This window comes from Zeugodacus cucurbitae, chromosome 5, assembly GCF_028554725.1.
Source record: "Zeugodacus cucurbitae isolate PBARC_wt_2022May chromosome 5, idZeuCucr1.2, whole genome shotgun sequence".
In the NCBI taxonomy this organism is placed as follows: domain Eukaryota; kingdom Metazoa; phylum Arthropoda; class Insecta; order Diptera; family Tephritidae; genus Zeugodacus; species Zeugodacus cucurbitae.
The window spans coordinates 1,586,560-1,602,748 of record NC_071670.1 but is presented as its reverse complement, the minus strand read 5'-3'; the positions used below and the strand labels follow the sequence as shown (position 1 = coordinate 1,602,748).

At 35.9% G+C, this 16,189-nt stretch overlaps 1 protein-coding gene and 1 long non-coding RNA gene across 22 annotated transcripts in view; one reads left to right on the top strand and one right to left on the bottom strand.

Annotated features, from left to right (window-relative positions):
• LOC105212642 (uncharacterized) overlaps positions 1 to 4,279 on the top strand; it is a 98,039-nt gene extending 93,760 nt beyond the window's left edge. For 6 of the 9 annotated variants that reach the window (XR_008471556.1, XR_008471553.1, XR_003752349.2 and 3 more), the window contains 2 exons: positions 3,108 to 3,650; positions 3,713 to 4,279. This is a non-coding gene — a long non-coding RNA (uncharacterized LOC105212642). Of the gene's footprint in view, positions 1 to 2,804; positions 2,953 to 3,104; positions 3,651 to 3,712 lie in introns of all 9 variants that reach the window. The other 3 variants (XR_008471554.1, XR_008471555.1, XR_851735.3) reach the window with 3 other exon arrangements.
• Appl_2 (amyloid-beta-like protein) overlaps positions 1 to 16,189 on the bottom strand; it is a 137,982-nt gene that overhangs the window by 25,669 nt on the left and 96,124 nt on the right. The gene's annotated exons all lie outside the window — the stretch shown is intronic.

Below are 16,189 nucleotides of genomic sequence, written 5' to 3'. Positions count from 1 at the left end.
TCATTGAGTGCTCCTAAATGTAGACTGCATTTTTTCACACAGAATTGTGTCAGCCACTTGACGGACAGAATGGAGCTTGGAAAAATTCAGTTCAAAATCAAATCCTGAGCATACTACCAAGCGACCTAGGTAGGAGTGCTTACTGCCACTGCCTGATGGGGCTACATGCCTTGAGGCTAAATAACCTGTCGGATGTAAATTACAAATGGCCAAAGCTGTATGGAAGAAGGTGAGATTGAGACATCGAGACACCTTCTCCTTCATTGTGCTGTTTTCGCTAGACTACAGCTGCAACGTCTTGGTAGAACGAACTTCGGAGAACCAGTTGAACTGCCTTAGCAAATTCGTTTAAGGCACAAAGCGCTTTGTCGTCACTTGAGGCTCTCGGTCATCCATTTTGAGGAATTAGCGACATCACAGAGGAATCGTTACCTTTGCTGTATAAATGGCATTTCCTGTGATCCTCCTGAGACTCGCACTTTGACCTAACCAAGCAATTTAAAGACAGCATAGAACAATTATTGAATAGAAAGCTGCAACAAATAGCTAAAATAACGCCATCAAAAAAATTTTGAGAAAGTGAGGTTGTGTAGTAAAGCTACTGAGCACTAAACAGTTAAATTTTGAATTTCTAGAAATTTAAAAAAATTTTAAATACCAAACTCAGCCAAACATGCAGAAAAATTACCGTCCAAAATGAACGCTTTTCCTCAATTGGAGACTAAAGTGCGCACCAGCCTACAGTTCCACAGCTTCAATAAGCTTCTCAAATTCAGAAAACATATTCCTTTTCACACATATTGATGCACCCATGGTCTTGCTTTACACAAATATTTCGCAAATGTGGTTTTTATGAAAAAAAAACACTGTTGCATACTTTTCAGCGCATTAATTACTGTTATACATATATTTGTATTAATCTGCCATATTTTTTATGTAATTATTGCGGCGCTTAAAGATGTTATGTTTGCATGATTATTAGTTGGCGTCATTTTAATTGCTGCATATGTCGGCCGCCTCGCAACATAACCTCACTTTGCATCATGGCAATGTCAGTGGATATACACACACATGCGCGGTTGTAAAATAACAACAACAACAACTGTGTTTCAACTGCATTTCAATTAAATTCTTTATCTTCTTCTGGTTTTCTTTCTTTTTTTTCCCAACTCAATACAAATTACATTTATTGCTTTACAATTTCACTGCGCAAACACACAAACACACACACACGAGCACTCGCAGGCAAACAGACAGACAGCCGCGCAGTGATGTATGTATATAAATAAATACCGTTATTTGCATGCATTTGCACATATTTATGTTCGGAGCGCAGGAAATGCATTTTGTATTTCATTTGTACATGTGTTGTTGTTATTGTTGCTCTTGTTCTTGTTGTTGTTGCATTCAATTTTGCTGTTGGCCTTCCAATTATTATTACATTTTCATTACAAGTGTTTGTTGTTGCTTGTTGTTTCCTTCGCTTAAATAATGAATGTGCTCGCGTGTTGTTGTTGTTGTTCTGTGTGTGTATGTTTTTGTTGTAATGAGTGCGAAATGTCAAAGGAAATTACTTTGTGCAAGCATGCAAATATGCGCCAGAGTGTCGGTTGGTATGCAACGCAGAGCAGATGGGGAAATGTAGTAGCAACAGTTGTGTGTGAAGGACGGCAGGGTTGCCAACATTTAATTGATAATATAAATTTTAATTATTTTTTGTTAATTTATAAAATATTTGAATGAAAAAAACTGAAAAAAACTGAACATTTCTTTGAAATAATTTAAGATTTTCACAAAAAAAACAACAACAAAATAATAAAGTTGGCAACCCTAATGTTATTATGTGTATATTTGGGTCCAAATACTTCATAATAAAAATGAAATGAAGTTTTGCACACAATTTGAAGATTTCTGCTGAAAAAGAGTATCACTTAACTTTTGTAAGTTGGCAACCCTGTACTTATTATATGAACTTATACCCTTTTCACTAATATAGTTTCATAGCTTTAACCTGTAGCATTATATTGCTTACCAAAAAGTATCTGTAGTTTAAAGTCTTAGTCATAAATTAGTAAATAATATATTATTTTGCATTATGGCAACCCTATAGTTATTATCTTTATTTTCTATTGACAGATAGATAGCAATATATAGAAATTGTAGCAACACATTGTTAAGTAACAAGTTCTGGTCATAAATAATTATAAATTTTTTGTAAGTTGGCAACCCTATAGTTATTATGTTTTTTTTCTATTGATATATAGATAGCAATATATAGAAATTTTAGCAAAAAATTTTAAGTAACAAATTCTAGTCATAAATAATTATAAATTTGTTGCAAGTTGGCAACCCTATACTTGTTATAATTATAAAGACTTCGTTATTAGCTCAAAATTTTCTCAAAACAGTACTTTTTTTGTTAGAACATTAAAGTTCTCGCCATAAATAATAAATATATAAATAATTCTTATCAAATTGTACAACTTGGCAACCCTGTAGTGATTATGTATATTTTCTATTGATAAAATGCTTAAAATTTTAACAAAATCTTGCGTAGAAAAGCAATTTCTAGTATTTGAAGCTCTTCATAAAGCTTTAAATAAATATAAAAAATTGCAAGTTGGCAACCCTATTGCATTTTTGCAAAGTTTCGCCACAGTTGCATAAAAACACAAACGTAAAAGTTGTATATTTTCTGAATATTTAGTAGTTATACCGCTAAAAAATAGTGAGTAATTATTATTTGATTTGGCAACCCTGTTTATATTCTTAATTAAATATAAAATATTTTTTTTATATGCTAGCAAACAAAATAAAAGTTGTGCGCTCCCCAGACAAGTAAAAATGTTATATATAAAAAAAACAACACATGGCGACCCTATCCAGTAGCTGGCAGTTAAAATTTGCAGAGGAGACTGTTGGAATTTTGTATACCATTGACCCATTTTGGATGTATGTGTGTTCTGCCGTTGGTGCATATATATTTCTCGAAAATTATTACCGTTATTATAAAATTCTCAATAATTCTCCTTCGCTTGCTATTTAATTTTTAAACATTTTTATATTTTCATATTAATTGAGTTCTTTTTATTTTTATTTTCAAGTAGAATATGGTTGAACGCACACATCCACAGACACATGGAAGAAGCAGCGAAGTGGCCTTCACAAACTTCCACATACACTTGAGGCTACACCTCCCTCACCCACCCCAAGCGACTGAAGGACAAAAGGACGTTTGCAGAGTTTCACCCAGAAAGCGATATTAAATTGCCAGAGGCGCGAATATTGTGATGCTACAACAACAAAAAATGTCTGCCATTTCACCTTTAAAAAGAAAAAAAGAGGCGCGTACGCCACAGAGGGAAGGGTGATGTGCCACTTTAAAGCACCCACCGTTTGTCTTCAATTTGAAAATTCTCCGAATTTGTATTTTATTTTATTTGAAATTTGTTGTTATTGTTTTTTTTTTCAAATATATTTATTTACACCTTTTCATTGCAGTTTGCAACTGGCGCCCCCATTCGCTGGACTCACCCATTTATTTCTTATTAACCATTCACACCCCGAAAATCAATTGGAAATTTGCTTCTTGCACCCAAATGAAATGGAGAGTTCTAAATGCAGAAAGTAGAGCAAGAATGTCTGCTGAGGTGTGTTCTTGTTGTATTTCTTGTAAATTGAAATTAGTAAATATCGTCTTGTTTGCTTGCAGGTGGGCTGTTGACAGTTTTACGACAACTTCTCATTTTGGGCGCTACGGAAGTGGTGTGTTGTTGCTGCCAAATGAGAGTGACTTTCTTCCTGCCGCAGCCATTTTGCTTCAGCTGCGCTTTATTGAGCTTTTCTGTGCTGCCCCCCTTAACGCTCTCAGCGCCCGCTTTGGCTCATTGCCGATATTGCGATGTTTGTTGTTTTTGTTGTTATTGTTGCAGGTGGACACCGAATTTGGGTCACTTGTGCGCCTTCGAAGTGTGTCGAGCACAAATAAGGTGGCAGTTAGTGGCTGTGTGTGTGTGTCCGTGCGCTGGTTAAACAAAATTTACTGTTTGTCTCAACGGGAGTGGCGTCGCAATTATTTCCGCAATTTTATGATGCTCCATTTGAACAAATTGAAAATCAATTACGTTTGAGGGAGTCACTAAATGAGCAATTGACAAGCCGAAAGCAAATAACAACAAATATACAATGTAAACTCACGCCAAATAATGTTTAAAATGCAAAAAATTCACATAAAAACTGAAAATAATAAAAATGAAAATTTTAATAAAAAAAGTTGTTTTATTGAAAAAGTAAGGCATGGAATCAAAGCTTCGTTGGTAGGTGTAAGTATAAAAGACAATTTTGGCAACAAATTTGCTAAATTACATACATTTTGGTGGTGATTTTCCCAAAAATACGCGATTTGCAACACATTTTTAATTTTCAAAAATCACTGGCAACTCTGGCACTTAATCTTCTTCGCTAGGATTGTAGCGCATGCGATTCTGCAGATTTCGAAATTTTTAGATTTTCTCTACGACGAACGGTTCAAAAGTTATTCGTATTTTTGTGTTCGGCAGCCACCTACTGCCTGCTCCTGGTCGCCTAGTAGAAATCCCAATTTTTCGCACCAAATTGAAATGCATTTTTCTGCAGTCGACGTCGGCAGCGCCGGACAGCAGCGAAACAGAAATGCTTATAACTTTTGAACCAGTGGTCGGATTTGAGTGATCTAAATTTCGAATTTTGCAGAATCGCATGGGCTATAATCCTGGCTAAGTGGATTTCGTGTTGGAATTACCAGCGAATTTATAAAATTAAAAATGTGCGTCAAATCGCAAATTTTCTTGGAAATTATGCACAAACTGCATTCCTTTGCTTAAATATGTTTCAGGAAATGGTGTTAGTAGTTACTCCGTGTTATTAGCCATCCATTGAGTGCCTCACATGTTCAATAAAACAACATTTTTTATATAAAATTTTACTTTTAATGTTTGTACTAAATTGTATAATTTATTGCACAATAAACGCAATATTATGTTGTTTGAACGATTGCTTTTTTTTGCTACACAATAAATAATCACTTTCCACTTCATTTGTATATTCTTCTTTTCTCCCTTGCATGTGCAAACGCTGGCTGATGCACCCAATTATGTTCCATTTTGGTGTTACCATATCTTCTTATTTTGAAAGATTTCATAGAATTTTATATGCTCATTTATTGTAAAAAATCACGTAGTTTCTAAATTTGCAAGTTAGAACTCGAAATTCCCATGTTTTAGTCACTTTTTCGCCGAAATTCGCGATTTGACGCATATTTTTAATTTTCAAAAATGTTACGTAATCTCAATTTCAAACATTTTTCAACACATTTGTAGCGCATGCGATTCTGTAAAATTCAAAATTTAGATCGCTCAAATCCGTCCAGCCGTTCGAAAGATATTCGCATTTTTGTGTTTCGCAGCCACCTACTGCCTGCTCCTGGTCGCCTAGTAGAAATCCCAATTTTTCGCTACAAATTGAAATGCATTTTTCTGCAGTCGGCAGCATCGGACAGCAGCGAAACGCAAATGCTTATAACTTTTGAACAAGCGGTCGGATTTGTTTGCTCTAAATTTCGAATTTTGCAGAATCGCATGGGCTACAATCCTGACTAAGTAGATTCCATTTTGAAATTACCAAAAAATTTATAAAATTAAAAATATGCGTCAAATCGCAATTTTTTTGGAAATTACGTACAAACTGCATTCGTTTGCTTAAATATCTTTCAGGAAATGGTGTTAGTAGTTACTCCGTGTCATTAGCCATCCATTGAGTGCCTCATATGTCCAATAAATCACAACTTTTTATATAATATTTTACATTTAATATTTGCCTTAATTGCATACGATATTGCACAATAAACGCAATATTCTGTTGTTTGAATGCATGTTTTTGTTTGCTACACAATAAATAATCACTTTCCACTTCATTTTTATATTCTCCTTTTCTTCTATGCATGTGCAAACGCTGGCTGATGCACCCAATTATCTTCCATTTTGGTGTTACCATATCTTCTTATTTTGAAAGATTTCATAGAATTTTATATGCTCATTTATTGTAAAAAATCACGTAGTTTCTAAATTTGCAAGTTAGAACTCGAAATTCCCATGTTTTAGTCACTTTTTCGCCGAAATTCGCGATTTGACGCATATTTTTAATTTTCAAAAATGTTACGTAATCTCAATTTCAAACATTTTTCAACACATTTGTAGCGCATGCGATTCTGTAAAATTCAAAATTTAGATCGCTCAAATCCGTCCAGCCGTTCGAAAGATATTCGCATTTTTGTGTTTCGCAGCTACCTACTGCCTCTCCTGGTCGCCTAGTAGAAATCCCAATTTTTCGCTGCAAATTGAAATGCATTTTTCCGCAGTCGACGTCGGCAGCATCGGACAGCAGCGAAACGCAAATGCTTATAACTTTTGAACCAGTGGTCCGATTTGGGTGATCTAAATTTCGAATTTTGCAGAATCGCATGGGCTACAATCCTGTCTAAGTAGATTCCATTTTGAAATTACCAAAAAATTTATAAAATTAAAAATATGCGTCAAATCGCAAATTTTCTTGGAAATTATGCACAAACTGCATTCCTTTGCTTAAGTATGTTTCAGGAAATGGTGTTAACAATTACTCCGTGTTATTAGCCATCCATTGAGTGCCTCACATGTTCAATAAAACAACTTTCTTTATATAATATTTTACTTTTAATATTTGCACTAATTGCATAAGATATTGCCCAATAAACGCAATATTATGTTGTTTCAACGAATGTTTTTGTTTGCTACACAATAAATATTCACTTTCCACTTCATTTTTATATCCTCCTTTTCTTCTATACACGTGTAAACGCTGGTTGATGCACCGAAATATGTTCGACTTTGGTGTTACCATATTTTCCTCTCTTGAAATATTTCATATAACTTTATGTGCTCATTTAAGGTAAAACATCATGTAGTTTCTATAATTGCAAGTTAGAACTCGAAATTCCGATGTTTTAACAACTTTTTTGCTGATAGTTTGCGATTTGCAACACATTTTTATTTCTCTAAATTCGCTGGTTATTCCAAGAACATATCTTATTATATAGGAATATGGAGCATCCGATTCTGAAAATTTTGGCATTTTTAGTTTTTCGTTACGACCACTGGTTCAAAAGTTATAAGCGTTTTTGTGTTTCGCAGCTACCTACTGCATGCTCCTGGTCGCCTAGTAGAAATCCCAGTTTTTCGCACCAAATTGAAATGCATTTTTTTGGCAGCGGCGCCGGCAGAGCGGCAGAGCTGCCGGATGGTGTTGCATATGCAAAGGGGCAAATTTGAATTAACGGAAGCGGGAAGTGGCGGGACCGGAAGATGTCGCCGGACGGGAACCGGATGTGACCAACTTCCGGTTTCCGGTCCCCAACTTCCGGTCTGGACCCCAAACCGGAAGTGGCAGACCGTTAAATTTCATTTCCGGTTTCCGGTCTGGGTCGACTTCCGGTCCTGCCACTTCCCACTTCCGGTTATTCAAATTTGCCCCTTTGCATATGCAACACATTTTGCAGCACCGGCTCCTCTGCCGGCGCCGCTGCAAAAAAATGCATTTGAATTTGGTGCGAAAAATTGGGATTTCTACTAGGCGACCAGGAGCAGGCAGTAGGTGGCTGCAAAACACAAAATCGCTTATAACTTTTGAACCGCTGGTCGTAACGCAAAACTAAAAATGCCAAAATTTTCGGAATCGGATGCTCTATAATCCTATATAATAAGATTTAATGCCGGAGTTACCAGTGATTTTTGAAAATTAAAAATGTGTTGCAAATCGCGTATTTTTTACAAATTACCTGTTAAAATGACCATTTCTTTTATGCTAGGGTCTTGCAATGTGTTGGGGATACATTTCCAAGTATTCTCCAATTTCTTCCATATCAAAAAATTTAAAATTTCGATCAATATTTCAATATATATCTTGTTTTTTAGTTGGCAGTTTGCATACCAACTTACCAGCACAATGCAGCAATTTCTTCGCTCAGTTTCTAAAAAGTTGAGCAGGAGGTGCAACGCTGACATGGGCTTGTACAAAAAATGTGTAGCTTTAAGCTTTTTGCGGCTGACTAATGATTGAAAATGAAAATGACTTTTTAATGCCAGAAACGCTTCGTGGCTTGTGGATGTTTTTTTCGGTGGTGTCATCGCAGGGAAATGAAGGCTGGTTAGTCAGCAATCATTTGCATAAGCGCCTCAGTATTCGTGTGTGTGTGTGCGTTTGTGGCCGTAGGAAATAATGCAAAAAATTACATTTCAAAAGCCAGTTCTGCGACATTGACAAGCGCCACATGTGTGCGTCTCTCCCTCTGTGTATGTGTGCCATTGGTTGTGTTTGTTCAGAGCTTGAGGCTTTGCGAGTCATGTAGCCAGCAAATGTGAGACATCATTACACTTGTGCGGAGCGCCTTTCATGGCATATCCGGTGACACAGGCCAAGCACAAGACACACACACAAACAGAAAAGTATATCATAAAAAAACAACAACAACAAGAAAAAACACACATGTCATTCGAGTAAGTCCGCGTGCATTAGGCCCCACACAATGCCACACAAACACCAAGTGAATCCATGCGCTGAGCTCTCAAGTCAGTTTGCTGGCCGCTGGAGGGCGACATCATTATCATTCAGCGCGTTTTCTTTTTGTTTGTTGTTGGTGTTGTTGTTACCGTTTGCTGCAATCCAATGGTGACTGGGTAAAGGCTAGTTGGAGTAGGAACGGGGGCAGAATAAGTATCTGGTACTAAGCTGCCCTTTGATTTGGTGGAAATAAATAAAAACAATCCTTTTGAGGAAGTTGAAAAATCGATTTTATTTCATTAAATGGCTAATTTATTATAATAAAAATCGAATTTAAAATGTTTAATCTTTGTTATTGCATAAGATATACAAATGTTCTTCAGAGTATCAAGGCTCTCTTTGATTAGTGGTAGTAGACAGCTTATAGGTAATCTGAGGGCTCTACTATCAGCTGCATATTAGTTCGGAACTTTACTATGGTGGAAGTGTCCCAGAGGAAGAAGCTTCTTTACCTTATGCATAATCTGCGTTAATTGTAGCTACTTCGTTCATTTCGTGAGTAAGGAGGATGTCTAGTCTTGGATGCAGGCATTTTAGAGACCTCTTCACTTAAGTAGATGTCTTTGCAGAGAATGAAACATTATTTTTTCATTTATAATCTTCAAGGCCGGATATAAAACCGTCAGTCCATTAAAGAATCGATCAGACAGCCGAAAATATGTTCCAGCTAAGCTTTCGATGTCGATGATGAAATTCATTCTGCCCAAAATGAGCTGACGCAGTCGACTTTTTGAAACTGAAACGGAATGAAATGGTACTTGCCAAATTTCAGTCTCTTCTGCAGGAGACGACGATGCTCTTAAATTGTTCTTGAAGGCTAACAATTGCTGCCGATCGCTTTGTGTCACATGCCATCACAGTATTCTCGATGTCCATTTCTTTAAACTAGAATCAATAGAAATTATTATCTATATATCTACTCTATAGGTTTTACCAAAACCACAAATCAGTGATCGGCACAAGTCAAGGATGAAACGGTAGTTGTCTTTGTTTAGTTCTGCATGAGAATGCAGCTATGTAAACAGTAAAAAGTATAGATGTACCGTAGATGAGCGTAGAAAATCTGAAAGCCATATCTCAAACTATTAAATTAAAGAAGCATCTGGTCTTCAGTGAAGGCAGGCTTATTAGCTTACTTGACACTCAACCGGTGGAAGGACGGATATTTGTCAATATTGTTGTCTGGAATTGTCATCTTTCTAAGATTTTCGCCGACTTCCTTGTACAGGCAGCTCATATTTTATACGAAGAACCTTCTTTTGCTCAAGCATGCTTCGAGACAACTCTCACATTACTTCTGTGTTTGTATTCACAGTTATGGAAAGCTTTCAAGACAAGTAGTTACCTGACTGTTTCCACTTTACTTTTAAATTCTGAAGCTTCCTTTGGAAAACAGCCACTTTCACTCATTACTTTAACGAAAAAAGTCACTTCGAATTCCAAGTCACTTCCTTGGCAGCTAATGCGCATCCTCTACGCTTGATGTGCATCCTGACTCTTGCCAATAGCTTCCTGACATTATTGCTCATGTCCTTTGACACATCCTTCCTTCCTCATAGCAGCAGCAACTGTGGAGGTGCATCCTCATTTCGCTGTTTCTTCTGTTTTTTTTTTCGCTTTGCTTTTGACATATTTCGTGAGCTTTCAATATTCCAATGTCTCAATGTAGCCTGTGTCGCTGCTTGGCGCTGCGAAGGCCACAATGTGCCATTTGAGAAACAAGGACATGTACATCAAAAAAGAGAGAACAAAAGGAAAAAGAAAAGAAAAAATTAAAATAAAATGAAATAAAATAAAAACTAATATATGTAATAATAATAATAAATAACAAAGCAAGAAATAAAAACAAAGAGAAAATGAAGGCAGTCCAAGCTTCGAAATATGAAATGTACAAAATAAATGCAGCGCAAACTGCTGCAGTATACTTGAGCACGTCCTGCGCCACGCTCGAGCCGTGCCAACGCTTGACATTGAAACGGAGGCACGCAAGCGTACGCGTCTATTTATAGGCGGTATCTACTTACAACAACGGTATATTTCGGTGAGTTCACAGCGTATTTCTATAATTTTTATAATTTTTTCTTTGTTTTGTTGCCAACAAACAAGTTTAGTGGCGCATAAAGATCGCTTTGTTCGTTGCTTTGTTTGTTTCTTTTTTTGTGTGTGGCGAAAATATTTGTTGGTGCATTTAAAAATAGTTCCACAGCAGTTTTGGTGACCACATACATGTTTAGCGTGGTTTTGGCAGTCGCATCTATACGAACAGAACCTATCCAAAAGTTGCTTGAATGAAACAAATTTGCAATGAAAAACTAGTTCAGAACTGGTCTGAAAAGGATGCAAGTAGCAAATAGGCGATTGCATGCCGTTCACTCAGCTCCCCGTGTGAGGTAATCAGTTAAGAAAACTTGAACTGTTTGTATGTAAGGTCAAAAGATAAACTATACCTACATAGAATAAAAGGAGAATATAAAACTGAAGTAGAAGTGATTATTTATTGTGTATCAAACAAAAACATTCCTTGAAACAACAGAATATGGCTTTTATTTAAAATTAAAATTTTATATGAAAATGTTGTTTTATTGAACATGTGAGACACTCATTGGATGGCTAATACCACGGAGTAACTACTAACACCATTTCCTGAAACATATGTAAACAAACGAATGCATTTTATGGGTAATTTCCACGAAAAATCGCGATTTAACGCATATTTTTAATTTCATAAATTTTTTGGCAACTTCTAAATGGAATCTTCTTAGTCAAGATTATAGCCCATGCGATTCTGCAAAATTCGAAACTTAGATCACTCCAATCCGACCACTGCTTCAAAAGTTATAAGCATTTTTGTTTCACTGCTGTCCGATGCTGCCGACGTCGACTGCGGAAAAATGCATTTCAATTTGCAGCGAAAAATTGGGATTTCTACTAGGCGACCAGGAGCAGGCAGTAGGTGGCTGCGAAACACAAAAATGCGAATATCTTTCGAACGGCTGGACGGATTGGAGTGATCTAAATTTTGAATTTTACAGAATCGCATGCGCTACAAACATATTGAAAAATGTTTGAAATTGAGATTACGTAAAATATTTTAAAATTAAAAATATGCGCCAAATCGCGAATTTCGGCGAAAAAGTGACTAAAACATGGGAATTTCGAGTTCTAACTTGCAAATTTAGAAACTACGTGATTTTTTACAATAAATGAACATACAAAATTCTAGGAAATCTTTCAAGAGAGGAAGATATGGTAACACCAAAATCTAACATAATTGGGTGCATGAGCCAGAGTTTGCACATGCAAGGGAGAAAAGGAGAATATAAAAATGAAGTGGAAAGTGATTATTTATTGTGTAGCAAACAAAAACATGCATTCAATCAACAGAATATTGCGTTTATTTATCAATATATTATGTAATTATTGCAAATATTAAAAGTGAATTTTATATAAAAATGTTGGTTTATTGAACATGTGAGGCAGTCAATGGATGGCAAATAAAACGGAGTAACTATTTAACACCATTTCCTGAAACATATTTAAGCAAACGAATGCAGTTTGTGTGTAATTTCCAAAAAAAATGCAATTTTAAGCATTTTTTTAATTTTATAAATTTTAAATAATTTCAATTTGCAGCGAAAAACTATTTGATGAATTCCCACACAGGGTTGCATTTACACTCGCAAAGGTAGTGGGCACCTTGAGTACTAGAACTAGCTACTAGTTGTATTATTTTTTAATTGCTTTGCTTGCTGGCGGCCAGAAGCCATTTACATATACACAGACACACAAAGGGCAAAGGGCAAATACGCATACAATTACATTCAAAATACAGTATATAGGATATATATAAACAACCTTTGCGTATTATATATGTGTGGTTGAGTGTTTGAGTTTGTGTATGAGAGCCACTCATGAACTTCGCTAAGCAAACACACTTGTTCAAGTGCAAGTCCACTGAGCCACCGAGCGCACTGACATTGAACTCCGTTATGTTTTTTGTTTTTTCCTCCTTTTTACCTTTGCTCACTAGAATTTCCTTTTTCATTTATATTTTTCACAAAAATTTTTGCGTCAAAATAACATTTTTGCATGAATAATTCTTGAATTTGTTATTTTGTTTTGCTTTTTTGCATTGTTTAAATTTCATTTTAATTTTAGTTACACTGCGTCACCTTGCAGATCGACTCTGATTGAATTGTATTAGAATTCAAAATATTTCTAGCGCAAAGCTGGACAAGAAATGCATGCTTTTGTTAAGTAAATCTTGAATTAAGGGTGTTTAGAGTTGCTGGTCGGACTCTTTGTACCATTTAAACTATTATTTTGAGAACCCTATCGAAGATTTCGAAAATAATGCCTCGATGAATATTGAAAATTAACCGAAGGGACTGCACATTTTGGCGACCGTTTGACTGGAAATACAATCGAAGTAGAGGAATGTGTTGAAACAGAAGAATCTCGCTAATCAAAGGAATGAGTTTTAGCCAATAAAAGTAGGTACTGTCCTGAAAAATTTCCAGGTTCCAGCTTTAGGCCCTTCTGGAAAGTATTATTTAGTTTTTGCTAATAAAAATTGTCCATCAGTACCTCTGTCTCGACGAGTTTTTATAGCCTTCTTCGTTTATCTCAGATCTCGAGCTGCGGTTGGAATCTCTCAGTTGTCTAAGATCAAGAGTTTGGGAAGTAGTTCCAAAACTAAACGGCATTAAGTGCAGAGAGGATAACCTCTTTCGCATTCTTAAAGCTAATAGTTTAATTTATTAAACCAGCTAGAAGACAGCGTAGCTTTAGTAGATTAAGTTAAGAGTTCTTCGCAAATCGAATTCCACGTCTTATATTTTCCAATTGGATTCGGTAAATATGGCACGCCTCCTGCCACAATTCAAGATAAACTAGTTTAAAATATTTCCGACACTCTCAACTGTCTAAGCTTGAGTTGATAATAAATGGAAATATCAGAGAATTCCAAGAGTTAAATATGTTTTGTATTTGCACTGAAAATTCACTATTTTCCATATTCACTCAATATTTTACATATATAAACATATATATATGCATATATGTATATCTATATATTGGCATGTAAATTTGTATGTATATGTATAGTTGTTAGCCTGCTGCGCATAAATTTAGCACAATTGCGACTCACAGCTCACAGCTCACAGAATTCGCACATAAACACTGAAACACAGCACTTGGCATAAATACAGAGACACACACAGACATACCGAAATACCCAAACGACGAGCTCATTCTTTGAATGCCTCTTCAATGCACATACATATACATATATACCAGTGTTTGGTATGTGTCTGGCAAAGTAAATATGGAACGATTCAACGATAATTGAATGAGTGTATAAAAATAATCTCGGAAATATAAATTTTGATTTATTGCGACACTGCGAGAGACTAGCACAAGCACAAGCACAAGCGATGAATCAATTGTGTGCGCATAAAGACGAGGAAGAGGAGGTTTGCAAGGGCTCAGGGAGTGAAATGCTTGGAATTGCGAATCAAGTGATTTTGTAATAGAAGCGTATCAGCGTTGTAAATAACAAATTTTCTGTTGAAATTTCTATTAACTATTTGAAACATTTAACTATAGGGAAGCTGAGACAATATGCCGGACCTACACTGCGAGAGAGCTCCGTTAGAGCCATTCGATGAAGTAACATTCTTGGCAGGGAGCACAATGGGCCTAATAAACGCCTAAGTGCGGCCGCTTGCGGCCAGGCTCTCTTCGCCTCCCTTTTAAACCAACCAATATTCTTGGCAGGGGAATATTGGATAATATGATTATTACCTCTACTATAGGTAGTCAAGGGTAGGTAAATCTTAAATACATTGTGATCTTATTGTGATCTTAATATGCTTGAAATACTCGAGCTCATAACTAAAGCTTCACAGGGTTTCGAAGATATTCAGACGGATCCCTGGAAAGCGAGCTAGTCACTAGCAATAATATCAATAAGTAGAATGAGGCTTCAAATTCCGACGAAAAATGTCAGATTTTCCGAAAATGCTTCTTATATCTACAGAATCTATCTATTATATCTACAGTATTGCTCTGAAACAACATCAGTACTCAAGGATTCCTTCACTGTCTTCAACTGCATAGCTTCTAGCAGTAGTGCAGTGTATTAAAAAAGCTTTTTTGGTCAAAATGGACCCCAAACAGCATATTTCTGATTTCATAGGAGTTATTCCAGCTGAATGGAATAAGGGCCGTACATGACGACTATTGAAATGATAAAACGTACGATTTAAGAACTCTACTATGAGTGCTAACAGCGATACAATGATTACTAAAGAAGCTGCCTGGAAGTAAAAGAGGAGAAGACTATAGGACATCCTCAATGTGGATGCAAGGCTTTGCACAGGAATATAATGAAAATGATCGGTCGCGATTTTCTTGACGATGACTCGCAAGTTCAGAGATGGCATGGTTGTGTGAGGGGATTCTAGTTCTGGTGGTAGTACAATGGATCTCGCTAAGGACCTAAGTGTGTCGTACGACCCCAGCTGATATGGTCATTATATGAAAATGCCTCTCTGTTTGTCTACTTCTGCAGTTCCAAATACAACTCTATGATAGTGTCGAAACTACCAGGAATGTGTTAGACGACTACTGAGTAATTACGGTTGTTATAATCGGTAAAGAAACTAAATTCCATGGAATTTAATATTAAACAACTGCAAAGTGCTCTTTTCAAAACTCCATAAATTCGGTATCAGCTGTTATGCCTTGTTGTTATGGAACAATATTTCGCATTGAAAAAAAAAAAAACTTTCTAGAAATGCGTGCGATTTTCGAAATTAAAAGCGCTTCATGAATATTCAAAAGTTGCGTAAAACACCTCAGCACAACAAATATATTTTGCTTTGTTATTGTTGTTATTTTATTACTTTTCGAATTGAATTAATGAAATTCGAATAATTTGTTTTTGTTATTGCTGCGCAAGGCAAAGGTTAAAAGTGAAGGCAGTTTAGAGAAGGCTTGCTTTAGAACCCAATGTACTCACTCTGGCTTAGAATGAGGAGAATGGACATGAAATGCGTAGCGTAAATATGTTTCTATATGTATGAATCCCATATTCAGATAATGCTGTCATGTGAACAATGAATTTTCATTCATAGAAACTGTTCAATATGCGGCGTGAGCTATAAACTACACGCAGACCAGCCGAACGGCCGACCATATAAGCGAGGCAAAAGTTGAAATAAATAAAATTTAATAAATTGTTACATAAATATCAGCGCAGACAAATAGGAAATATTAATTTATTATTTCTATACATATACATATATGTATACACACAATTGACTATGTGTAGTGAATCAGTGAATTATCGAAAACGAAAGAGTGAAATAGAGCAATAAAAACGAGAATTTATTGCAAATATTTCTAGAAGAATTCAAAAATAAATATAGAACCTACATTTGTCGGTATGTGTGAGACTCAAATTTCGAATACACAGAGTAATACCGTTATGGCGTTGTCAAACAAAACGACACGATAACCTCTGACCCCACAACGTTTCGGAATACTTACTCGTGTG